The sequence below is a fragment of the Tiliqua scincoides genome, chromosome 4 (assembly GCF_035046505.1).
Source record: "Tiliqua scincoides isolate rTilSci1 chromosome 4, rTilSci1.hap2, whole genome shotgun sequence".
Lineage (NCBI taxonomy): Eukaryota > Metazoa > Chordata > Lepidosauria > Squamata > Scincidae > Tiliqua > Tiliqua scincoides.
This window is the reverse complement of record NC_089824.1, coordinates 4,960,651-4,987,500: the sequence shown is the minus strand read 5'-3', so window position 1 is coordinate 4,987,500 and position 26,850 is coordinate 4,960,651. Positions and strand designations below refer to the sequence as shown.

General features: G+C 48.5%; 1 protein-coding gene across 7 annotated transcripts in view; it reads right to left on the bottom strand.

Moving 5' to 3' along the window:
- The window catches only part of TSNARE1 (t-SNARE domain containing 1), a 417,418-nt gene that overhangs the window by 97,937 nt on the left and 292,631 nt on the right, over positions 1–26,850 (bottom strand). The window lies entirely within an intron of this gene.

Here is a 26,850-nt window from a genome sequence, read left to right as displayed (position 1 = left end):
GTGGGACCACCACGAACATTTGTAGAAAACTGCAACTTGTGTTGTTTTCATATGGTGGGATAATTCCTCGACAACACACAAAACAAGAGAAAAAAAGAATGAGGAAGGAAAAGCACATGCAGCTTGAGAATCTCCTCCTAGCCGGATGCACGAAGCATGCACAGCAATGCTCATTAAATACTGTAAGGAACACAGCAGGGATGGTCCTGTCTCTACAGAGAATTACTGAAAGCAGGAGGACAAAACTAGCTGAGCACATGAAGGGCAAAAAGAAAAGGGGAATGTTATGCCTCTGGGTGTCTCCTCTGTACCACACTGCATACTGCATTCTGAATTTGCTTGATCAATGTCTAAAATGCTGCACTTCATGAAGAAGTCTAGATCATACATCAAGTGGTGGGTGGTCCATATTTTTTGAATGTAGTTGCGTAGTTAGAGTGCAAAGCACTAAGTTTCGCAGGGAGCTTAAAAACATAAGAAGAGCCCCGCTGGATCAGGCCAAAGGCTCATCTAGTCCAGCTTCCTGTATCTCACAGTGGCCCACCAAGTGTATAAGAACAGCCCTACTGGATCAGGCCAAAGGCCCATCTAGTCCAGCTTCCTGTATCTCACAGTGGCCCACCAAGTGTATAAGAACAGCCCCACTAGATCAGGCCAAAGGCCCATCTAGTTCAGCTTCCTGTATCTCACACTGGCCCACCAAGTGTATAAGAACAGCCCCACTGGATCAGGCCAAAGGCCCATCTAGTTCAGCTTCCTGTATCTCACACTGGCCCACCAAGTGTATAAGAACAGCCCTACTGGATCAGGCCAAAGGCCCATCTAGTCCAGCTTCCTGTATCTCACACTGGCCCACCAAGTGTATAAGAACAGCCCCACTAGATCAGGCCAAAGGCCCATCTAGTTCAGCTTCCTGTATCTCACACTGGCCCACCAAGTGTATAAGAACAGCCCCACTAGATCAGGCCAAAGGCCCATCTAGTTCAGCTTCCTGTATCTCACACTGGCCCACCAAGTGTATAAGAACAGCCCTACTGGATCAGGCCAAAGGCCCATCTAGTCCAGCTTCCTGTATCTCACAGTGGCCCACCAAGTGTATAAGAACAGCCCCACTAGATCAGGCCAAAGGCCCATCTAGTTCAGCTTCCTGTATCTCACACTGGCCCACCAAGTGTATAAGAACAGCCCCACTGGATCAGGCCAAAGGCCCATCTAGTTCAGCTTCCTGTATCTCACACTGGCCCACCAAGTGTATAAGAACAGCCCCACTGGATCAGGCCATAGGCCCATCTAGTCCAGCTTCCTGGATCTCACAGCGGCCCACCAAATGCCCAAGGAGCACACCAGATAACAAGAGACCTCATCCTGGTGCCCAACCTTGCATCTGGCATTCTGACATAGCCTGTTTCTAGAATCTGGAGGTTGCACATACACATCATGGCTTGTACCCCATAATGGATTTTTCCTCCAGAAACTTGTCCAATCCCCTTTTAAAGGCGTCCAGGCCAGATGCCGTCACCACATCCTGTGGCAAGGAGTTCCACAGACCAACCACACGCTGTGTAAAGAAATATTTTCTCTTGTCTGTTCTAACTCTCCCAACACTCAATTTTAGTGGATGTCCCCTGGTTCTGGTGTTATGTGAGAGTGCCCCATAGAGCATACAAGGCAAACAAGACACAACCTGCGTAATGGTGCCCTCCCCTGCATCTGGCAATCCGAAGTAGCCTACCTCTAAAATCAGGGCTTGCACATACCTACTATGACTTGTAACCCATGATGAACTTTCCCTCCAGAAATTTGTCTAATCCCCTTTTAAAGGCATCTAGGCAAGATGCCATCACTACTGTGGCAAGGAGTTCCACAAACTAATTACACGCTGGATAAAGAAATATTTTCTTCTGTCTGTCCTAACTTTCCCAATACTCAATTTTAATGACTGTCCCCGGTTCTGGTGTTATGTGAGAGGGAAAAGAGCGTCTCTCCATCCACTCTGTCCATTCACAGCTTCACTGTGGCCTGTAAGCAGACCCTCCCCCTCCCTTTTGGAGCCATTCAGGGTGGGGGGAGTAAAACAGAGATGTGCGCCTGGCTCTGAAGGAGAGGGGAAGGGGATGCGTGCATTCCGTGATGAGGCTCCCTGCAAAAGTTAGTGGTTTGTATCCCCTCTAGCTACGCCACTGCTTCCATGCATACCCATAAAAAGCATCCTTCCTGTCTATAGTAAACATATACATTAGGGTGAAAGGGGTTTGCGCAGTGCTATCCCTGATGTGATAGCTCAGGACATACAACATGCTTTTCATGTGGTAGAACATTCTAAAACAGGACCCACCCACTTGCAGTCCAAAGTGGAATTCTGTTAGCCCAGGCTACCCTCCCTCCCTCCCGTGCAGCACGTAGAATGCCTTGGAGACAGGCGAATGTGGATGCTGTTCCCTCTGCTTTGAATGCTAGCAAAGAGATTGGGGTGACTTCTTCCGAGAGGAGCACAGACGGACGCAGAGCCCAGATTAAAATAATAACAATAATCAAATCAAAGCAGCCCTGTGCACCAGGGGAAAGCGAACATGTGAGCTTATGGGTCACGACAGATGCAGTATTGATAAAAAGGAGGCCAGGAAAATGGAGCGGAGAAACGGCAAGCAAGCCCAGGCATGATTGTGATGTGACCTGATGGCTTCTTTCTGCTCGGCGCACCAAAGCCTGGGCGTGCAGAGGCATGTGCCAGCGCGCGTGTCGTGGTGGGGGAACAGGATGTCAGCAGCACTGTTCTGAGTTCTGTCTGGCTTTCTTGCCTGTTTTGGCCTGGATCCGAGGAAGGAGGAACAGGCAGGTGCAAAGAGGTTTAGGGAGAGAAGGAGCTCCTCAGTGCCTCATTTCAGAGCTAGGTCGATAGCAAGTATCAGGTGCTGCAGCAAGGTCTGGTCTGACACCTTCATGCACGCTGCAAGCACCCAAACTAGTCTGGATGCAAAACAGGATGGAGTGCAAAGGAACTTCTGCGGAGGGGGGGGGCAACAGAAGAGCAAAACACACTGCCTTTGCGTCCACAGATGGTAAAAGATGGAATAAACTTGACCGCCCCACCCTATCTCCCACTAGCCATGCCATAAAGGCACACCCTGTATCCTATGGTGGTGGTGGTGGGGGGGACGACAATCAGATAGTCTGCAGGGGGGCTAAGTGAAGGCATCAGGAATCAGGAAAAACATTCCTGACAGTCAGGGCAGTTCAGCAGGGGAACAAAGTTCTTGACGGTCAGGGCAGTTTGGCAGTGGCACAGATTGCCGAGGGAGGTGGTGGATTTTTCCTCACTGGAGATTTTCAAGCAGAGGCTCCACAAGCACATGCCGGAGATGTGCTAGGAGAATTTCCTGCTGCAGGCAGGGGGTTGGACTAGATGACCTTGAAGGACCTTTTCAACTCTGTGATTCTATGGTTTTGCACTTACCTCCTGGTAGGCTGCCCAATCACTAATGGGTCTTCTCATCAGAAATATACACCCTATTTTGGTAGTGTATGTCCAAAGAGTGGAAAGGGGTGGAGAGTTTTGAAAAGGAGGGGTAACAGACCGTCACAAAGCACGCAGTGCTGCTGGAACATGCATTGCATTCTGGGGGCGCACTGGCTCAATAGGATTGGGCCCCAAATTTTCTTGGCTGCTACCCTGAGGGAACTACAATACAAGACCCACCTCTCACCCCACTGGGATTGTGGCTTTAAAAGACTTCAGTCTCAAGCATAGCCAGCAAGTTAGGTCTTAGGACACAGCAGCAACCATGCCCAAGGCAAAGAGAGTGACAGATTTGCACACAAATGTCTTTATTTGCCTGAGGGGGGACATGATTGAGACATACAAAATTATGCAGAGGATGGACAGAGTGGATAGGGAGATGCTCTTTACACTCTCACATAACACCAGAACCAGGGGACATCCACTAAAATTGAGTGTTGGGCGGGTTAGGACAGACAAAAGAAAATATTTCTTTACTCAGCGGGTGGTTGGTCTGTGGAACTCCTTGCCAAGGGATGTGGTGATGGCGTCTAGCCTGGACACCTTTAAAAGGGGATTGGACAAGTTTCTGGAGGAAAAATCCATTACGGGGTACAAGCCATGATGTGTATGCGCAATCTCCTGATTTTAGAAATGGGTTATGTCAGAATGCCAGATGCAAGGGAGGGCACCAGGATGAGGTCTCTTGTTATCTGGTGTGCTCCCTGGGGCATTTGGTGGGCCGCTGTGAGATACAGGAAGCTGGACTCGATGGGCCTATGGCCTGATCCAGTGGGGCTGTTCTTATGTTCTTAACTACAATTCCCAGGAAGCCTTGCATGTCTTCTTGTTATCTGGTGTGCTCCCTGGGGCATTTGGTGGGCCGCTGTGAGATACAGGAAGCTGGACTAGATGGGCCTGTGGCCTGATCCAGTGGGGCTGTTCTTATATTCTTATCAGGGCCCTGCAGCTAATTGATCAGATCAGAGCTAGATCTTGTGGGGTGTGCTTAGTCTGGACCCTGAGCACTCCTTTCTGTGAGTGGACCCTCTAGACTGTGTGCACTCCTCTCACCAAGCTGGAAGAGATTCAGAAAAGAGCTGCAAGGGTTATCAATTGTCTAGAATGCAAGTCCCATGAGCACAGGAACAACACAACAGTATGTGTTGTGGGGCTGAATACACCACTGACAGCTTTTGAGCATTTGAAAGAACGGCAGATGGTAGAAAAGGAAAAGCATTCAATATTTCTGTGTATTTGTTCAGTTATAAAATCTGTTGCTTTTACATCAAATGATAGTTTTGCAGAAGATTTTCAAAACACCTGCAGCATTATTAAAAGTAAGAAGTGGGGAGGGGGGCAATAGCAGACTGGAAGTACATGGTTTGCATGCAGAAGGAAGCAGGTTCAGTTCAGGAAGCTGAACCAAAAAGGATCAGGTAGAAGTCAATGGGGAGAAATCTCTCTGGTGAGGCCCTGGCCTGACATTGCGAGTAAGAGCAAGCGACACTGGGAAATGTGGACCAACTGTCTGATTCAGCTGATGACAATGTTGTATATTCAACAAAACAGAGACTGAGTAAATGGGGAGAGGGGGAGAACACACAGGCTGTAAAACATCTATGTCAGATAGCATCATCACATCCTGTGGCAAGGAGTTCCACAGACTAATTATCTGCTGGGTAAAGAAATATTTTCTTTTGTCTGTTCTAACTCTCCCAATGCTTGGTTTTAGTGTATGTCCCCTGGTTTCTGATATTGTGTGAGAGGAAGAAGGAAAAGAAAGATGACGGAGTGCATCTTAACAGATGGAGTGAAGTCTTAACAGGGGACAGCTGAAGCCTAGCGACAAGGTGAACTGGTGGACCTCCTTTGCCACTACTAAGAGAACCAGATCTGACTTTCTGACGGGAAAGTAAGTAAGCAAGACTTCCCCAAAGGTCCCCATGTCAGGCAACTTCACAAGAAGACATTCCTGCAGTCTCAGGCTGTTTGAGACTCTAAAGGCATTAAGCAGCAAAGGCTTAATTAATTAATTAAGGCTTAATTAATTAAGGCTGCTAGAAAAGCTACAGGATAGACAGGGATATGATGAGCAGACAGCTGCGCATGGGAGACAGGTAATCCACTGTCCCGTGGACAACTTGACATGGAACTGACAAGGTCAAAAGCAGGCAGGAGTACACAAGGAGGAGCCTCGAGACTGGGGCACTATCCAACTATTTATACATTAAGAGGGAATGATTAATGTTTCATGTCACTGTGCAAAGTGCAAGAGGGATTCCCTGCCCTGGGGGGCTTACAATCTAAAATTAAATACACATAAAAAGACAACAGACGAAAGAGGAGGCAGGAGTAAATAGGGGACGAATAAACATGCATTCAATAACATGTACTTGGGATCTGTTTCAGCAGAGAATGAGGATTTCACGGAAGAGATGGATTCATTCATTCATGCATTCATTCATTCATATTTTATTTACCCTCATATTTTCATTTTATTATTCATATTATTAATATTATTCATATTTTATTTACCCTTAACCCCTGGGGGCTGGGGATAAGAATAGGCCCTCAGTTTGGCTGTACTTGTCATAAGAGGCAACTAAATAGCCACCGGGTAGATGGGACTCGTCAGCCTGGGAAGGCAGCTCATCTGAGAGAAGGGAAACTCTGATCCCAAACCTCCACTGCCTTGGGGCTACATCCAGTTGTGGAAAAGGCTTCAGGAGTCAACCTCGAGGCAAAATCCGGAGCCAGAGTCCCTGAGGCAGTTCATGGCTGAACACAGTCCTGTTCTGGCAACTCCTGTGACGCCGCTGCAACCAACCGTATTGGCCTCTGCCTTTCCATTGGACCATTTCAGCGACGTGGAGAGGGGGGATTTGCTGCATGGGTAACAGCCTATCCTCCATACCTACTTTACCCAGGCTTTGCGCCCTGGAGAGGACCACCATTCAGAGCGTGACACCATAGTCTTCCGAGACTGAAGGATGCCAACAATTTTATTTACCACCTTTCTTCCAAGGAGCTCAGGGTGGTGCACTTGGTTCCTTCCCTCCTTTTGTCCTCACAACAACCCTGACAGGTAGGTGAGACTGAGAGGAAGTGACTGGCCCAAGGTCACCCAGGCAGCTTCATGGCTGAGCAGGGATTTGAACCTGGACCTCCCAGGTCTAAGACCAACTCCCAAATTACTACATTATCCTGTTTTGAGAAAGGGATTTGTCTAAAAAAAGAGGGGGAATATAATGGAGATATTCTGTGAGGAGTTCTAGACATAAAAAGGGTCACACCTTCATTGAACCATCATCTGTGGGTGCAAAGCTAACCCAACTTAACTACAAACCTCTCAACATTGGGGGCTTGAAGGGTTGGGATAAGTCATTCTTGCAGGAGACACACCCTGACTCCAAGGGAGTATTAGACATAATGCTTAGTCTTCCCAGTCATTATTTCAGGGGAGGAGGCCCATTTCAAGATCGCCTTCTGCCAACCATGCAGCCTTAAGAACATAAAAACATAACAAGAGCCCCGTTGGATCAAGTTATAGGCCCATCTAGTCCAGCCTTTGAGATGCTGCTGCTGAATCAACTCGAGAGAGAACTCTCTGACTTCCCTGATGCCCTTCAGCCTCCAGGGCTTGGTTTGAGAAGTCTTCTCTCATGCTTGAGGAGCCTCAGGGTGAGCTCCAAACCTGTTCCTCCCACCTACACTGCTTTGGCCAGTTGTGACCAATGTATGGAAAAAAACACCAACTAGCTCATACATGTATGGAAGACGCAGGGGACAAAAAGCCAGGTAGCAAAACACCAACCAACAGCCAACCAGGGGTGTGTGTGTAGAAATCCTGCTCAGTCAATGTCCAACCAGCAAATCCCATTTTGCATTTGTGGTTGGTGGGCAGGCTGCCACACGGACACCCAAATAGAGGATACCGATGGGCAGAGCTCCCCAATGGCTGCAATTGCTCTGTTCCTCCGTTGAGGGTTTCCACCAATTCTCTCCCCCAAAGCTTTGTGCCCTTAGCTACTCAGGCTGCAGCGAATCCACCTCCCTCTATAACTTGGGTAGCCTTCCGACACATACTTCAGCAGCTGGATCATAAATTGGAATGTATGGAAACCTAGGAAAACTTTGCAGATCCGATCAAAACTGACTTCGCTGTCCTCAACAGGTCTGTCAGGTCTACCCAATTCATCTCAACATTAGGACACACTCAATCGCCAAGGGGCATGCGAAAGGGTCTCCCCGAAACATTTCTCTTGTCGGAACTGCTTACTTGCCTCCAAACTCCTTCAATGGTTCACCCAAGCAAATTCTCCTCTCTACAGTGTTGCCTCAGTCAACATCTGGTGGCTGCTCTATGCTATGCCTTTGATCTCTGAGCCCTGACAAATTGAGGAATTCTAAATGTAGCCAATGAAGCATCCACTCAGATCCTTTTCCTCTGCAATATGCAAGTATCCAGACATCTTTGAGAATGCAAATGCACTAGCATGTCTTCTCAGATTAGTAGAAAATAATCCCGCCCTCCTCGGGTCTATAAATATCCTTCTTCTTGTATCTCCCTCACTTGGCTTTGAAATATGCTCTCTCTTTTTCTTCTTTTCCTGATCAAAATTCAGCAGCACTCCATCTTCCACTCAGGAGTGGATCCAAGGGGAGGCAGGGGTATGTGCTCCACCCCAAACTGTCATGCCAGAAGGAAGGGCACCCACCGGGATAGGGGGCAGCCCAAACACGGCTGGGAGCAAGTCCTGCCAGGAGCCCAGGTCTAACCACCCAGCAGAACTCAGCCATGGAGGCCAAAGTTAAATCAGGAGCCCAGGTCTACCCACCTGGTTGACTTAGACTCTGGAGTTACAGTAGTGCTCATCCCCCCCAACACAAACACTGGATCCCCCTGATTCCACTCAATTTATTTCCTTATTTATTTATTTTTAAATCACACAACACTGAATGAAGCCCTTTATTCTGTCTTTCCTTGTATGATGAGATTGATGCAGACAGTGGCATAGCTGGAGGGGGCGCAAAGCACTAAGTTTTGCAGGGAGCCTCACCACATACACCACCCTTTTATTCCCACTGCCTGGAATGGCTCCTAAGGGGAGGTGGAGGGGCTATTTGCATGCCACAGTGAGGCTCCCTGCAAAACTTAGTGCTTTTTAACTTAGTCACCAGAGGGCAGGTGACTCTGGATTTAATATTGTGCGGTACGCAGGACCTGGTTAGAGATGTAAACGTTACTGAGCCATTGGGGAACAGTGATCATGCTGCGATCCGTTTTGACATGCACGTTGGGGGGAAGAATACCAGGCAAATCTCTAACAAAAACCCTTGACTTCCGACGGGCGGACTTCCCCCAAATGAGGAGGCTGGTTAGAAGGAGGTTGTATTGGCAACCTTCAGTCTCGAAAGACTATGGTATCGCGCTCTGAAAGGTGGTTCTGGCACAGCGTCTAGTGTGGCTGAAAAGGCCAATCCGGGAGTGACAATCCCTTCCACACCGGGAGCAAGTGCAGTCTGTCCCTGGTCTGTCTCCCTGGCTATGGGCCTTCCTTCTTTGCCTCTTAGCCTCAGACTGTTGGCAAAGTGTCTCTTCAAACTGGGAAAGGCCATGCTGCACAGCCTGCCTCCAAGCGGGCCACTCAGAGGCCAGGGTTTCCCACTTGTTGAGGTCCATCCCTAAGGCCTTCAGATCCCTCTTGCAGATGTCCTTGTATCGCAGCTGTGGTCTACCTGTAGGGCGCTTTCCTTGCACGAGTTCTCCATAGAGGAGATCCTTTGGGATCCGGCCATCATCCATTCTCACGACATGACCAAGCCAACGCAGGCGTCTCTGTTTCAGCAGTGAATACATGCTAGGGATTCCAGCACGTTCCAGGACTGTGTTGTTTGGAACTTTGTCCTGCCAGGTGATGCCGAGGATGCATCGGAGGCAGCGCATGTGGAAAGCGCTCAGTTTCCTCTCCTGTTGTGAGCGAAGAGTCCATGACTCGCTGCAGTACAGAAGTGTACTCAGGACGCAAGCTCTGTAGACCTGGATCTTGGTATGTTCCATCAGCTTCTTGTTGGACCAGACTCTCTTTGTGAGTCTGGAAAACGTGGTAGCTGCTTTACCGATGCGCTTGTTTAGCTCGGTATCGAGAGAAAGAATGTCGGAGATCGTTGAGCCAAGGTACACAAAGTCATGGACAACCTCCAGTTCATGCTCAGAGATTGTAATGCAGGGAAGTGAGTCCACATCCTGAACCATGACCTGTGTTTTCTTCAGGCTGATTGTCAGTCCAAAATCTTGGCAGGCCTTGCTAAAACGATCCATGAGCTGCTGGAGATCTTTGGCAGAGTGGGTAGTGACAGCTGCATCGTCGGAAGTCACGCAGACATTTCAGCTGGACTTTGGATTTTGCTCTCAGTCTGGAGAGGTTGAAGAGCTTTCCATCTGATCTGGTCCGGAGATAGATGCCTTCTGTTGCAGTTCCAAAGGCCTGCTTCAGCAGGACAGCGAAGAAAATCTCAAACAAGGTTGGTGCAAGAACACAGCCCTGCTTCACTCCGCTTCGGATGTCAAAAGGGTCTGATGTGGAGCCATCGAAGACAACAGTGCCCTTCATGTCCTTGTGGAAAGATCTGATGATGCTGAGGAGCCTGGGTGGACATCCAATCTTGGGGAGAATCTTGAAGAGGCCGTCTCTGCTGACCAGGTCGAAAGCCTTTGTGAGATCTATGAAGGCTATAAAGAGTGGCTGTCGTTGTTCCCTGCATTTCTCCTGCAGTTGTCTAAGGGAGAATACCATATCAGTGGTGGACCTGTTGGCTTGGAATCCACACTGCGATTCTGGATAGACGCTCTCTGCAAGTACCTGGAGCCTCTTTAGTACAACTCGGGCAAACAGCTTTCCTACAACGCTAAGGAGAGAGATGCCGCGGTAGTTGTTGCAGTCACCCCTGTCACCTTTGTTCTTGTACAGCGTGATGATGTTTGCATCCCTCATGTCTTGAGGTACTCCACCTTCTCTCCAGCAGAGACAGAGGATTTCATGCAGCTCAGTGACGATGATCTCTTTGCAGCATTTTAGGACCTCAGCAGGGATGCTGTCTTTTCCAGGTGCCTTGCCAAAGGCAAGGGAGTCCAGGGCCACGTGAAGTTCTTCTAGGGTTGGTTCACTGTCAAGCTCTTCCAGCACAGGCAGGCACTCAATGTTGTTCAGTGCTTCTTCGGTGACTACATTTTCTCTGGAATATAGCTCAGAGTAGTGCTGCACCCAGCGTTCCATCTGCTGCGCCCGATCCTGGATGACCTCGCCTGTTGCAGACTTCAGAGGGGCAATTTTCTTCTGTGTTGGACCTAGGGCCTGCTTGATACCATCATACATCCCCTTGATGTTGCCCGTGTCAGCTGCTATCTGTATCTCGGAACAGAGCTGGAGCCAGTAGTCGTTAGCACATCTCCTGGCAGTCTGTTGGACTTTGCTGCGAGCAGTTCGGAGGACCTGCAGGTTGCGCTCACTGGGACAGGCCTTGTATGCTGCTTGAGCTCTCCTCTTTTCCTCAATGACTGGTGTCAACTCCTCAGAGTGGGCTTCAAACCAGTCTGCCGCCTTGTTGGTCTTCTTGCCGAATATGGACAAGGCGGTGTTGTAAACGGTATTCTTGAAATGTTCCCATCTGTTGGATGCGTTTGCGTCGGCCGGGCCTGGAAGAGATTCCTCAAGCGCTTGTGCAAATTCCTCCACTTTTCTCTGATCCCGAGTCATGCTGGTATCAATGCGAGGTCTTCCTTCCTTTTTCGTGTGATACAGTCGCTTTGTTTGCAGTTTCACTGCAACACCAACTGCACACCAGGGAGTGGTCAGTGTCGCAGGCAGCACCATGATAACTGCGTGTGATCTTGATGCTGGGAAGGCTGGAGTGTCTGGTGAGGATCAGGTCGAGCTGGTGCCAGTGCTTTGATCTTGGATGTCTCCAAGAGACTCTATGTTGGGGCTTTGTGTTGAAGAACGTGTTGCTGACACAGAGACCGTGATGACAGCAAAACTCTAGCAGGCGTTGGCCATTTTCGTTCATCCTCCCAGTGCCAAACTGACCTAAGCAAGTGGGCCATGAACTGTTATCAGCACCAACTCTAGCATTGAAATCGTCGAGGATGAACAATGGCTCTTTTACAGGGATTTTCTTGACAGTGGTGGCCAGGTCATCGTAGAATTTGTCTTTGGCTTCTACTGGAGACGACAGAGTCGGTGCATAAGCACTGATGAGAGTGATAGGTCCTGCTGATGACTGGAGCTGCAGGGACAAAATTCTTTCACTTCCCACAGTAGGTGGGATGATGGATTTCAGCAGGGTATTTCTGACCGCAAAGCCAACGCCATGTTCCCTGGTTTCGTTTGGTGGTTTTCCCTGCCAGAAAAATGAGAAATTTCTCTCCTTGACAGATCCGGAATCTGGCAGCCTTGTCTCTTGAAGGGCGACAATGTCCATCTGCAGTCTGCTCAGCTCCATGTCGATGACAGCTGTTTTGCGTGTGTCGTCTATTTCTTGCAGGTCATCAGAGAAGCCAGGTGTCATTGTCCTAACGTTCCAGGTGCCCAGCTTTAGGGCAGTAGTTTTCTGTTTTCTGTTGCATGGTGCAGAGTTGTCGATCCGCTTGTCGGTTTTCACCCTAAACCCCACGCACCCCATGAGGTTAACGGACCGTGGCGAGGCAACACCTTACTGGCTGGGGACTGCCCAGCTTAAGGCGGGCGGTAGCTGCCCAATGAGATGCAATGATCTCTCCCACCGTCGGAAGCAGCCCCTGGCGTCATGCTCTATGCCAATCGAGCAAAGACTTATAACCGGTAAACTGCTGCTTCCTGTGTTGTGCCGACGCCGTATGGCAAAGTTGGAGTGTCCTCTCCAGTGCGCGAAGCCTGGGCAAAGAAGGTATGGAGGATAGGCTGTTACCCATGCAGCAAATCCCCCCTCTCCACGTCGCTGGAATGGTCCAATGGAAAGGCAGAAGCCAATACGGTTGGTTCCAGCGGCGTCGCAGGAGTTGCCAGAACGTGACTGTGTTCAGCCATGAACTGCCTAAGGGACTCCGGCTCCTGATTTTGCCTCGAGGTTGACTCCTGAAGCCTTTTCCAGAACTGGATGTAGCCACAAGGCAGTGGAGGTTTGAGGTCAGAGTTTCCTTCTCTTAGATGAGCTGCCTTCCTAGGCTGACGAGTCCCATCTACCCGGTGGCTGTTTAGTCGCCTCTTACGACAAGTACAGCCAAACTGAGGGCCTATTCTTAGCCCCCAGCCCCCAGGGTACAAGGAGGTTGAAAGGGAGGGTAAAAAGAGTCCAATCTCTCCAGAGTGCATGGAGGCTGCTTAAAACAACAGTAATAGAGGCCCAGCAGAGGTGTATACCGCAAAGAAAGAAGGGTTCCACTAAATCCAGGAGGGTGCCCGCATGGCTAACCAGCCACGTTAGAGAGGCTGTGAAGGGCAAGGAAGCTTCCTTCCGTAAATGGAAGTCTTGTCCTAATGAGGAGAATAAAAAGGAACATAAACTGTGGCAAAAGAAATGTAAGAAGGTGATATGGGAGGCCAAGAAAGACTATGAGGAACGCATGGCCAGCAACATTAAGGGGAATAATAAAAGCTTCTTCAAATATGTTAGAAGCAGGAAACCCGCCAGAGAAGTGGTTGGCCCTCTGGATGGTGAGGGAGGGAAAGGGGAGATAAAAGGAGACTTAGAGATGGCAGAGAAATTAAATGAGTTCTTTGCTTCTGTCTTCACGGCAGGAGACCTCGGGCAGATACCGCTGCCCGAACAGCCCCTCCTGACCGAGGAATTAAGTTAGATAGAGGTTAAAAGAGAAGATGTTTCAGACCTAATCGATCTTTATCAATAAGTCACCGGGCCCTGATGGCATCCACCCAAGAGTTATTAAGGAATTGAAGAATGAAATTGCAGATCTCTTGACTAAGATATGCAACTTGTCCCTCAAAACGGCCACGGTGCCAGAAGATTGGAGGATAGCAAATGTCATGCCTATCTTTAAAAAGGGAAAGAGGGGGGACCCGGAAAACTATAGGCCGGTCAGCCTAACATCTATACCGGGTAAGATGGTGGAATGCCTCATCAAAGATAGGATCTCAAAACACATAGATGAACAGGCCTTGCTGAGGGAGAATCAGCATGGCTTCTGTAAGGGTAAGTCTTGCCTCACGAACCTTATAGAATTCTTTGAAAAGGTCAACAGGCATATGGATGTGGGAGAACCCGTGGACATTATATGTATATCTGGACTTTCATAAGGCGTTCGACACTGACCCTCACCAAAGACTACTGAATAAACTCCACAGTCAGGGAATTAGAGGGCAGGTCCTCTCATGGATTGAGAACTGGTTGAAGGCCAGGAAACAGAGAGTGGGTGTCAATGGGCAATTTTCACAATGGAGAGAAGTGAAAAGCGGTGTGCCCCAAGGATCTGTCCTGGGACCGGTGCTTTTCAACCTCTTCATAAATGACCTGGAGACAGGGTTGAGCAGTGAGGTTGCAAAGTTTGCGGACGACACCAAACTTTTCCGAGTGGTGAAGACCAGAAGTGATTGTGAGGAGTTCCAGAAGGATCTCTCCAGACTGGCAGAATGGGCAACAAAATGGCAGATGCACTTCAATGTCAGTAAGTGTAAAGTCATGCACACTGGGGCAAAAAATCAAAACTTTAGATATAGGCTGATGGGTTCTGAGCTGTCTGTGACAGATCAGGAGAGAGATCTTGGGGTGGTGGTGGACAGGACGATGAAAGTGTCGACCCAATGTGCGGCGGCAGTGAAGAAGGCCAACTATGCTTGGGATCATTAGGAAGGGTATTGAGAACAAAACGGCTAATATTATAATGCCGTTGTACCAATCGATGGTAAGGCCACACCTGGAGTATTGTGTCCAGTTCTGGTCGCCGCATCTCAAAAAAGACATAGTGGAAATGGAAATGGTGCAAAAGAGAGCGACTAAGATGATTACGGGACTGGGGCACCTTCCTTATGAAGAAAGGCTACGGCGTTTGGGCCTCTTCAGCCTAGAAAAGAGACGCCTGAGATATGATTGAGACATACAAAATTATGCAGGGGATGGACAGAGTGGATAGGGAGATGCTCTTTACACTCTCCCATAACACCAGAACCAGGAGACATCCACTAAAATTGAGTGTTGGGAGAATTAGAACAGACAAAAGAAAATATTTCTTTACTCAGCATGTGGTTGGTCTGTGGAACTCTTTGCCACAGGATGTGGTGATGGCGACTAGCCTGGATGCCTTTAAAAGGGGATTGGACAAGTTTCTGGAGGAAAAATCCATTACGGGGTACAAGCCATGATGTGTATGTGCAACCTCCTGATTTTAGAAATGGGTTATGTCAGAATGCCAAATGCCAGGGAGGGCACCAGGATGCAGGTCTCTTGTTATCTGGTGTGCTCCTTGGGGCATTTGGTGGGCCACTGTGAGATACAGGAAGCTGGACTAGATGGGCCTATGGCCTGATCCAGTGGGGCCCATCCAGTGGGGAACATAAACATGTTCTTATGTTTGCACCCCCTCTTGCTATGCCACTGGATGTAAACAAGATCAAACATGGTCTTCTTGAAACTGCAGAGACTTAAGAACCAGCTGAAGCAGGAGTGGATGGAAATCTGCAAGGGTTTGCGTAGAAGACCGTTCCCATCCTGTATCCTCTAGTGCCAAATCTGGGAATCCAGGGTTGTAATCCTATTCACACTTACCTGGGAGTAAGCCCCAATGACTATAATGGGACGTACTTCTGAGTAGACTGCATAGGATTGGGCTCCAGGGTCTTTAACCTGCCAGTTGCTGAGAATAGTGGAAGAAGACTAGAAATTCTCTTCTTTGCTAACTTTGGAATGCTTACTCATCCCCACAGACATTTAGCACTCTTTAAATTAGTCAGACATAGTGGGGAGCTCCTCTTGCTCTCATTAAAATGTAATAAGAAGCACACACAAAGATTAAGCACTTTATATTTGATCAAACATAAAAAGTGTCCAAATGAAAAGTATGATCACTCATTATTGCTCCTGTTTTATGTGCAGTTTCCTGGAGGAATAATAATAATAATAATTAACATTAATACTGCATTCCAAACCCTTCTACCAAAACTGCAATAGATGCATGACAGGGGAGTGGGAGAACATAAAGAGAATCAAGGAAGTAGGGTTATCTTTTTTGGATGCCAGGAGGAGGATGGCAGAGATAGAATGAGAAGATTTTTAATGAAGACCTGATCCTTAAGACTATTTGACCTGAAATGCAAGCAAGCTGTTCGGCAACTTAGGGTTCAATCCTATCCAACTTTCCAGGGCCAATGAGGCATGTGTGGAATCCTGTTGTGGAGGGGCAGTCACAGAGGCTTCCTCAAGACAAAGGAGTGTTTGTTCCCTTACCTTGGGGTTGCCTTGGCATGGGAAAGTTGGATAGGATTTGGCCCATAAACTAATAATTCAGGTTTATACTTGAATGAATGAATGAATGAATGAATGAATGAATGAATCTCTGATGACTGTGAAGAATTATTTGTGGAAGACTGCTGGAATAATGAGTAGAAATGTTAGATAATAATGTGCTCTTCCCTTTCATCATTGCACTACTGCATTTTATAGAAAGAAGGAATTGGACCAGGAAAGTCTATATGGGAATGAAACAATGAGACACATGACACCATTCTCATTGTTTGTCCCCTGCTGTACTACTTTGCATGGTCCACATATTGAAAGTACCACTGGAGTAACTGGCAATGACGTCGTCGCCAGTTACTTCTGGGTCGGGAGGCCAGTCACAATGCGACTAACACTGGTAAGAGACTCAGGGTTGACGGGAGGGCCTTCTTTTAGCACACGGAAAGTGCGTGCTAGAGTTCTGCCCACTAAGCCGAGCCTCCTACCGTCACAGTGCGGATCACGCTGCCAGGAAACAGGTGGCTGGTGGTCCTGTATGAACCGCCGGACACCATGTATTGGAATCATGGAAGATCAGGCAAGGAGATAGAATGTGGTGTCTGCAGTGCCCCCCCTTTAAGAGTTAAGGCCTGGCTTTCAGTAAAGGGTGTGCTGCACAGCTGCAGCCACTAGAGGCAATGAGGTCCCTAGGGATATAAGGAGCACCTGAGGCAGGAAGGGTTTGTGGGTTGTAGAAGGAGTGCAGGTTGGAGGAGAGAAGAGGTGACTGGCTGGCCGACTCTGGACTTCGGCTTGGCAACTCTGACTAATTTGACTGACTTACCTGGAATCTGACCTTGGACTGTGACTTGGCTTATTGACTCTGGACTTTGGCCTGGATACTCTGACTGAGTCTGTGGCTAAGGGAGCTACTGGACTGTTGACTTACGGCTCTGCCTTGTGGACTGACCTTCTGGCTAATTGATTATCTGGCTCACTGACTAAGGGACTACTCGAACAGGCTGCGGAGAGCCGGGGAGCTGAGGTGTGCTGCTATACCTGGAAGAACTGCTGCCTTAGAAACTGGGTCCCTGCAGTTTAAACAGGCAAGCTACCCTGCTGGTGGAGTCTAGCAGTACTGCAGTAGAGAACTGGGGCCATTGTTGGGGAATGAAAGGGGAGCTAATTAGCTTGGAGTGGGCATAAGTTCCCTAAGTGAGGCTTGGATTGGGAATCTGGCAGAACACACCATCTCATGTATCACTAGTGGTATGTGCACCACTGGTTGAGAAGCACTGGTCTAGTTGGAGAAGAACACAAGAACATAAGAAGAGCCCTGCTGGATCAGGCCAAGGGCCCATCTAGTCTAGCTTTCTGTATCTCACAGTGGCCCACCAAATGCCCCAGGGAGCACACCAGACAACAGACACAATCTGCATCCCGGTGCCCTCCCCTGCATCTGGCAATCAGAGGCAGCCTGCCTCTAAAACCAAGAGCTTGCACATACCTACTATGATTTGTCATCAAGACTTACCTACTATGACTTGTAACCCGTAATGAACTTCTCCTCCAGAAATTTGTCCAATCCCCTCTTAAAGGCATCCAAGCAAGATGCCATCGCTACATCATGTGGCAAGGAGTTCCACAAACTAATTACACGCTGCGTAAAGAAATATTTTCTTCTGCCTGTCCTAACTCTCCCAACACTCAACTTTTGTGGCTGTCCCCTGGTTCTGGTGTTGGGTAAGAAAACATTTTCCAAATAACAAACAACTGTGGTTGGAGTTCTAGGGAAATGTAATTTCCTAGCTGCTGGAAAGAAACCTTCAGGAAAGCTATCAGGAAGAAGGCTAGGTCAGAGCCCTTCCCCATGGTATTCTGGTTTTGTATGGAGGGGAATTTGAGTGCTTGGAGATGTGTTCAGCCAGGTGAACCTTCACCTGTGGGCTGAACTGGTACAGTTAAGGCACAGGTTTACCATATCAGGGAGAACTACAAGGCCTCGGTGAAAAAAAGCAATTTGCAGGTAGCAGGCTGTAAGCTCCCTACGGCCGCAATCCGTGTCATTTCATGGGATACTAACCAAAAGATGTGACTTTGAGTAGCTATTAATTTGCCCAATTATGGCTGAAAGATGTTGGACCTTTCAAAGCGCAAGACTCAGCTTGTTCATCAAAAAGTGCCAATTTGTCGTCATCCCCCCCCCCCATGACATTACAACTTGTGCCCAGTAGAGATCCCTGGTCTTATTAGGGAGATTGTTACAGTTGTAAAAAATTTGCATTTCTGTGTTCTGCAGTACCTTGTCTATAAGCAGATCTGTGGGTAAAAGGGAGCGAGAGAGAGAATGTGCAAGAATGTAATCTTCAAGCATTTCTCCAGTGAGGTAAACAAACACGGCATTTAATCTTAATAAAACGAGAAGTTTAATAATCAGCTCTATTTTCGGCGGCTGAGACAGACCAGATGTAAACTGCCCATTAACATTAGTTCTACATGACAAACCGCCTACCTACGACAATAGTTCATTTCAAACCGAATCTTTCAGGCCGACAGAGCCTCTGGAATGGCGGCGAGTTAAATCATATGGTTTGGGATTTAAATAATCACAAATTAAAGGCAAAATTAGCTGGAGAGAAGGGGGGGGAGAGACGTTTTCGAGTGAAATGAGACAGGCAAAGCAGCTCTCCCTCTCTCATCCGCTCCAGAAGAGAGTGATGCAAAATGGCTTTGAAATGAGGAAAGCAGACGGTAGAGCTGAAACAAATCAAGGGGGGAAAATCAAACAGATTCACATCCTAAAGCATTCAAATGTTGCATTAATAGGACAATGAATAAGAACATAAGAACAGCCTCACTGGATCAGGCCATAGGCCCATCTAGTCCAGCTTCCTGTACCTCAGTGTGGCCCACCAAATGCCCCAGGGAGCACTCCAGATAACAGGAGACCTGCATCCTGGTGCCCTCCCTTGCATCTGACATAGCCCATTTCTAAAATCAGGAGGTTGCACATACACATCATGGCTCATAACCCGTAATGGATTTTTCCTCCAGAAATTTGTCCAATCCCCTTTGAAAGGCATCTAGGACAGATGCCGTCACCACATCCTGTGGCAAGGAGTTCCACAGATCAACCACAGAATGAGGGCCAAGGCAGACCTGAAAACCATCTCCTGCATTTATTTATTTTTAATGGCAGAAAGGGAGGAGGGTCCCCAAGTTAGACTGGGATGATAATACTGGGGATGGGGTCAATTAACTCCCATTCGCTACTCTTCCAGCTGATCATGGGGACACTCTGGACAACCACCTACCCACCCATAGCTGTGATTGGGTCCCCAGGGCAAAACACGCAGACATCTGCATATTTGGTTTGGGGAGGATACAAAATGGTTTTAGGGTGAGTGATTTCCTGCTGAGAAAATGCATCCCAGGGGGAAGGCTTACTGGAGGAGGAGTTTATGAGAGCGGAAGAAACTTCTGCTGTTGAAAAATGGCTGCTGATGGTGTGTGCAGTGCTCCATCAGTAGCCTTTCTGCGAGTTCTGCTACAAGAGGCAATAGCGCTTCAGCTTCACTACCAGACCCCACTGCACCTGTCAGACCCAGCAAGCAGTGGGGGCAGGGGGTGGGAGGACTGGGGGTGTAATTGGGCAGTGGGGAGGAATTGAGGGGCAAGGAGGTGGCGGATCCAGCAGCCATGGTGCACGCCTGATGCTACCCCTTCCATTTTGAATCTCCCTACTCCTTTTCTCCTTGGATATATGCCACCAAAAAGATGTATGTGTATGTATGAGGAGACTCATAGGAGGACTCAGGGCATACATGAGGGTAAGTTTAAATGTTTTCTACTTACCTCTTATTTGCTCTCCCCACAGTGTGAGAACGCAGTGTGAGAACTTATTTGCTGAACGCAGTGTGTGCCTTTTTGACATGGCAGCATCAGCGCTGCTGGTAGGGGATAAGGTTAGGGCCTAGACCACCCACTCTTAACCCAGTGCTATGGCACCCTAAATAGTTTGGGCCCCTTTTGGCAGCTATCCACATTAAACCTGACCAAAAAAAAAAAAAAAGCAACACAAAATGAGATTCTCCTAATCCGCATCAATCTCATTTGGCCCTCAAAGATCTAACACTCCAAGTTTGTGATGCAGCTGTAGTATCAGTGTAGAAGCTGGAAGGGGGGAAGTCATCAAGTGGCTCTGGGGACCAAGAAGAACGGTCAAGCAGTAGGGCCCAAGGGGTGATAGCAAGATGGAAACACTGTAGTCCTAAGGACCATACCTTGCAAAAAGGTGTCCTGGTCAGGTCAGGAGACGGTTGCCACCCATCCAGGTTGACACACACCCAGCTGTCAAGCTGAAGCAAGAATCCATGACAGCGCTGGGCCAAGCCTGGTGGTCAGACCACATCAGAATGATGCTGACTCCTACCCAAGCAATGGCCCACCCTGAGCAGGATTTTTCAAAATGGGTTTCCCTGATAAGGAGAATCAGTGGCCATTTTGGATAAGTGAAGCCCAGCCCTGAGAAACCTTTAGAGAGATGCCCCTTACTACAGTCCTTATGGCTCCACACATGGGACAGCTGTGCACAGCCACACAGAACGACAGACCTTGGGAGAGCCTGATATGCCTCTTCTCTGTGATTTTAGCGGGGAAAAACGGCACACATTGAACAAGTGAAGCTGCCCCCAGGAAGGGAGGACTTTTGTGTGGCCTGTCATGCCTTCTCAACAATGATGAAAACATTAAGAACATAAGAACAGCCCCACTGGATCAGGCCATAGGCCCATCTAGTCCAGCTTCCTGTATCTCACAGCGGCCCACCAAATGCCCCAGGGAGCACACCAGATAACAAGAGACCTCATCCTGGTGCCCTCCCCTACATCTGGCATTGCCTACATCTGGCATTGCCTGAGTTCAAGGGGGAAGTCATCTCCCCTGAGTTGCACTTGCCCTGCCACATCTCACATGCATGTGAGAGGGCTGCTGTCATCACATGGTGGTGTACCACTCAGCCCTCTGCTAGACTCCAGTCAATCTCTATTGGGCCTTAATGTCCCATCTTTCCAACCCCTATTTCTATTTTCCCTGCATCTGCAGACTGCCCTATACCCCATCACAAGCAATTGAAAATATAGAAATGCAGATTTCTCAGGTGGTAAAGGTGCAGAAGAGAGCAAACATAATGATTACTGGGCTGGGGCACCTTCCTTATGAGAAAAGGCTACAGCGTTTTGGCCTCTCCAGCCTAGAAAATAGGCACCTGAGGGGGGACATGATTGAGACATACAAAATCATGCATGGGATGGACACAGTGGATAGAGAGATGTTCTTTTCCCTCTTACACAACACCAGAACCAGGGGACATCCACTAAAGTTGAGTGTTGGGAGGGTTAGGACAGACAAAAGAAAATATTTATTTACTCAGCATGTGGTTGGTATGTGGAACTCCTTGCCACAGGATGAGGTGATGGCATCTGGCCTACATGCCTTTTAAAGGGGATTGGACAAATTTCTGGAGGAAAAGTCCATCACAGGTTACAAGCCATGATGGGTATGCACTACCTCCTGGTTTTAGAAGTAAGCTACCTCTGAATGCCAGATGCAAGGGAGGGCACCAGGATGCAAGTTGCCTTGTGTGCTCCCTGAGGCATTTGCTGGGCTACTGTGAGATACAGGAAGCTGGACTAGATGGGCCAATGGCCTGATCCAGTCAGGCTCTTCTTATGTTCTCAGATTTCTGAGAACATAAGAGGTTCTCTTATTTCTGGAGGAAAAGTTCATTACGGGTTACGAGTCTTAGTAGGTATGTGCAAGATCTTGGTTTTATTAGCAGGCTGCCTCTGATTGCCAGATGCAGGGGAGGCACCGGGATGCAGGTTGTGTCTGTTGTCTTGTGTGCTCCCTGGGGCATTTGGCGGGCTACTGTGAGATACAGGAAGCTGGACTAGATGGGCCTTTGGCCTGATCCAGCAGGGCTCTTCTTATGTTCTTAAGTTGTATAGACGTTGTTTACCTACAGCATTCTGGTTTACATTCTCTATAAACTTTGTGGGTTTTGGGGCCATTTCTTCCCCACCTCCCCTCAATCACTGTTTCCTTCAAAAGCACAAAATTTAGGTGACTCAACACATATTTTTGGAGGTTTTCAGAATAACAGCTTTGGAGAAAGAAAGCTGAAAGAAAAAGGAAATCAAACTATTCAGCAAATGCTTCTCGCTAAGCTCTTGTCCACCAACCGCAGCCTGCTGCTGCACAAAGGTGCGGAGTCTTAAAAGGAATCGCAAACAGCACCATTTCCGAAAGCACATTACAAGGTTTAGCATCCCAAAGATAGCACTGAAATGCATTGCACGATAAGCAGTTTTTGCTAAAGGCATTCCTAATCTGGGCATTACTGCCTACTTCGCCTCGGGACAGACAGATATTTTTCCGCGTAGCAGTGAAGTCTTTTACAGAAGAACCGCCTGACTGTGTCAGATCCATAGGAATTTGCCGTGTCAGTTGAACAGAACCTCTGTGTTCAGAGGCTGTAAACCCCTGGACATCAGGTGCTGGGGACAAACAACAGAGGAAGTGGTGTTGCCTTCACATCCTGTTTCTGGGCTTCCAAGGAACACTTGCTTGGCCACAAACAGGTTGAGATGCAGCCCAATACGGAGCTTGCAGGTGGCACCAAAATGGTCACCGCTGGGCCAAGGAAGCCACCAAAGATCTCCTCGGAGGAAGGGAACGTTTGTCCCCTTACACCAAGTAAAGCCCCAGCCCCTGCAATGGGGCAACTCAAGTCTGCACCAGCTAAATCACTAGCTTCTGAGTCCAACACGGAGCTTCTGAGTCCAACATGGAGTACAGAACCCAGTGGAGGAGGCCTCCACCAGTCCCACCCTCTTTGGGGCCAGACCCTCTCCCCATCCTGCCCTCCTTCCCCTCCCCAGAATACCTCCACCTGGCTCCTGCCACCCTCCCCATGCCTCCATGCTGCCTGGCGCTTACTTGGTTGTCCTGTCAGCGGCAGTGGCTGGGTCTGCAGCACTGGGAGGGTGGCACAGACCTCCCTGTGGATTCTGTTTACTCACAGAGTGTTGTAAACATGCATTATGGCATGTTTGTGACGCACAAAGCCGGCGGTATGAGGATGGGCCCTTATAAAGGTTCATCCACTCCTGAATCTGATCTTAAAGTATGGAAGGTATACAAAACACTTCCTGAGGAATGTACAAAACGAATAGAAATTATGGGAAGTATCATTCTATATCACTGGTTCCCAACCTGTGATCTGTGGACCACAGGTGGTCCATGAGAGCCTGAGAAGTGGTCTGTGAGGTCTCAGGAAAAAAAAAAAAAAACTTCCAATGTCTCGCCAAGCATGCAATCAGTGGCGAAACTAGGATCTGCGTCACCCGGTGCAGGAGGCTTGCGCATCACCCCATGCAGTGGGCGGGGCAACGCCCCAGGTTGGTGGGTGTGGTGATGTACCGTCACCCCGCCTCCCACTGGTTTTTTGGCTGTACCTTTTGTTAGAACACAGATATTTCAATGTGGTTTGTTTCATTGCATTCTGCATGAAATTATGCATTGATTGATATATAACATGATGGGATTATTCCTCCAAATTCTGATTTTAGTGATTTTGAAAACTTGTAGAGTCTCACACGCACACACCCCATGTCAACTTACTAACACCTTATTGCAGCAGTTCTCAAACTTTAGCACTGGGACCCACTTTTTAGAATGACAATCTGTCCAGGACCTATTGGAAGTGATGTCATGGGCAGAAGTGACATCATCAAGCCAATTAAAATAATTATAAATAAGTAAATTAAAATAAAAGAAATAATTAAATAAGGGGGAGCCAGTCCTGTTCCACCGAGTGAATCTACTCTGAAGTAAGTCCTATTGTGGACAATGGGGCTTACTCTCAGGAAAGTGTGGGTAGGATTGCAGCCTGTGAGCCCAAGCCTATGCATGTCTATGCAGCTCCATCAGATCGGGACAATTCTGGTGTCCTCACATTCCCCTTTGCCTGGCCTGACTACCAGCCAAGGCTCATCTGCCTACTCACGAGTTAACGTGACCATGAGGCTGCTTTGCTTTCCATACAGCTCAATAGGGCAGCTGGGAGACAGGGACCTCCTTCTCAGGTGTTTTTGGGGGCTGCATTCATTGGATCAGGACCATTCTGATGTTGTTGGAGTCCTCTCAGCCTGCCCTTTCTGACGGACTATGGCAAGTGCACCTACTTGCGAGTAAAGGCTCACTTTCACTTTCCATAGGGATCCAGGCATTTTTTCTTTCTGGTTTTTTGGCCATAACTTTTGAAGGAAAGGAGTTATTTCAATTCTGTTTTCTGCATCGCACTCCACCAGACATTCCACATCCAACGGTATATGGCATGACACAGTAGCTCCTCAAGCCGCGATGTTAGCGCATAACCCCCCAGGGCACGTCACCCCCAGAGCATCACCTGGTGTGGCCCACACCCCCTGTACCCTCTAGCGATGCCACTGCATGCAGTCCCTCATGGACCACCAAAGTGGGAGGAGAATGGCCTGCCCACAGCCAGAGTGTCAGCTGTTCTCTCTGATAATCCGAGGGGGAGCACTTGGGAGATGGATCATAAAGGTTGGGAACCACTGTTCCATATGAATGATGGATAGTGTGGTTTGCTAGAAGCTTGACAGTGTCCCTCACAAGGAATTTGATTCCCTGTGTTCAGTGATGATGACCACTGTGTACTTAGAGGCATCAATCATCTGTTATTTTGGCCGTCCAAAGTGGTGGCATTTAGAATGAAGGAGCAACCTCTCTGTTCAGCTAACTGCCTAACTTCAAAGGAGTTCACCAGGTCTCTTTGACCCAATAAGACCTTGAGTTGACCCAAAGGGCTTGAGTTCTGCCCTTGCACACAATCAAAACATGACGGAGCTCTCTACTCCTGCTGAAGTGTAGGCTGAGCTCATTTATTCTGCAACAGCTTGTCCTGGATCCTGATTTTAACAGCAAAGGATGTGCTTGCATCATAACCCTTCAGCTCACACCAGGGTCCTATTATTCATCTCCACAAACTAGCAGATTGCGACGTGCACAACGGAATTGCCTCCCCTTCCCGGCCCCATGAGAAGTTCTGCCGGCTCTTTGAGATTCCTTTTGATGTTCATCTGATTTTTCATCAAAGTGGGACCCTCTGAATTTGACGTGGATTTTGTCGTAGGTGAAATTCAGTGGCAATTCTCCCCAAGAGGAAGCACAGGCCATATATCTACGGACTTGTACGTGTCAAAAAAGCCTCACTGTAATACAAACGTGTTTGGATAAAAACACGCATGGCGCATATACGGCACATTAGATATGATGGAGACGCAGGTGAGGCCGAGGCTGCCTCCGAACTCATTCACTTCACACCACGCTGCATTTTTCATCTCCTAAACTTATTCGGGGCTCCATCTCCAGAGGCTGAGTGAGCATCCATCTCTCTCTCCCCTCGCACATATATCCAAACAAAGCCAAGCTGTGAGGTTTGGGAATAAAGGGATGGGGCTTGCATTACTGGCTTTGCATTAGGTTTGTTTATAAAAGACAAGGCATATTAATCTTCAGACGTCAACAGCGGGAAAAGGGCGCAGCAGTGCAGGAAATGTATTCATTACTGAAAGCCGGGTGTTGAGTGGACTACGTGGCGGGGCTGGATTGATGCACTGTTGGCTGCCTGCCTCGCTCCCAGACGTTCGACCTTCCCATCAAGGAAGTTCAGTGAGACTTTCTTCTCCCCCCCCCTTTTGTCAGTTCAGCACAGCCCTAATATTAACCCCAAACATTTTGCAGCTGCTTTATACGAACATAAGAAGAGCCCCACTGGATCAGGCCAAAGGCCCATCTAGTCTAGCTTCCTGTATCTCAGTGGCTCACTAGATGCCTCAGGAGGAACACAAGAGACCTGCATCCTGGTGCCCCCCTCTTGCATCTGGTAATCTTATCTGAAGCACAGTCCCTTTCTGTTTCATCCTGCTCATCTTGGCATTGGCCAGTTGGAATAAAATAGCTGTACATCTCTTGTTGACACTTGGCCAACAGACTGAGGCTAAGAGGCAAAGAAGGAAGGCCCATAGCCAGGGAGACAGACCAGGGACAGACTGCACTTGCTCCCAGTGTGGAAGGGATTGTCACTCCCGAATCGGCCTTTTCAGCCACACTAGACGCTCTGCCAGAACCACCATTCAGAGCGCGATACCAGAGTCTTTCGAGACCAAAGGTTGCCAACAACAACATCTCTTGTAGGCTGACCTGTGCCCAAAGGATGCAACTCCTTGCCATGGGAGAGAAGCATTGCAAGGAGGGTCCCCTGGCTGGTGGCAAGGATCCACTCAACTGATGGCAAAGATCCACCCAGCTTTAGGGAGTCTAGGGCCTCAGAGTTGCACCACTTTTCACCCTCCGCAGCCTCATGGGAGCTGTCCCTCTTCCTTAGGTGGGGCATATAGGGCTGATCTGCTAGCCAACACCATGGCCTTCAATTGCTACCCACCAGCTGCCTCATCAATGGCCACTTGACTCCTTTCGTAACCCTGGTCATCCCTTGCACCTTCCTGCTCCCTTGATCCCAGGTGTTGCCTCTGATGGTTCTCATGCACCTTCTTCTTTCCCCCCCTTTGTCTTGCCTTCCCAGATGGAAGCCTCAGAAGCCCTGGTAGGGTGGCTGAAAGACATGAGCAGGCAGAGAGGAGCTTCTCTGCTTGACTACTTTGCATAGGATTGGATTCTGGCTTCACTGCCATGTTGTGGCCTGTTTCTGGGTCTGCCTGTAGCCCTCAGTTCAGGTTACAGGAAACCATTTCTAGCCACAGTCCTTCTGCCATGCCCTGGAGTGCCTAACCCTTTCCCTTTCTCTCTACTAATTCTTTTGACCATTTCCCATCTTTTTC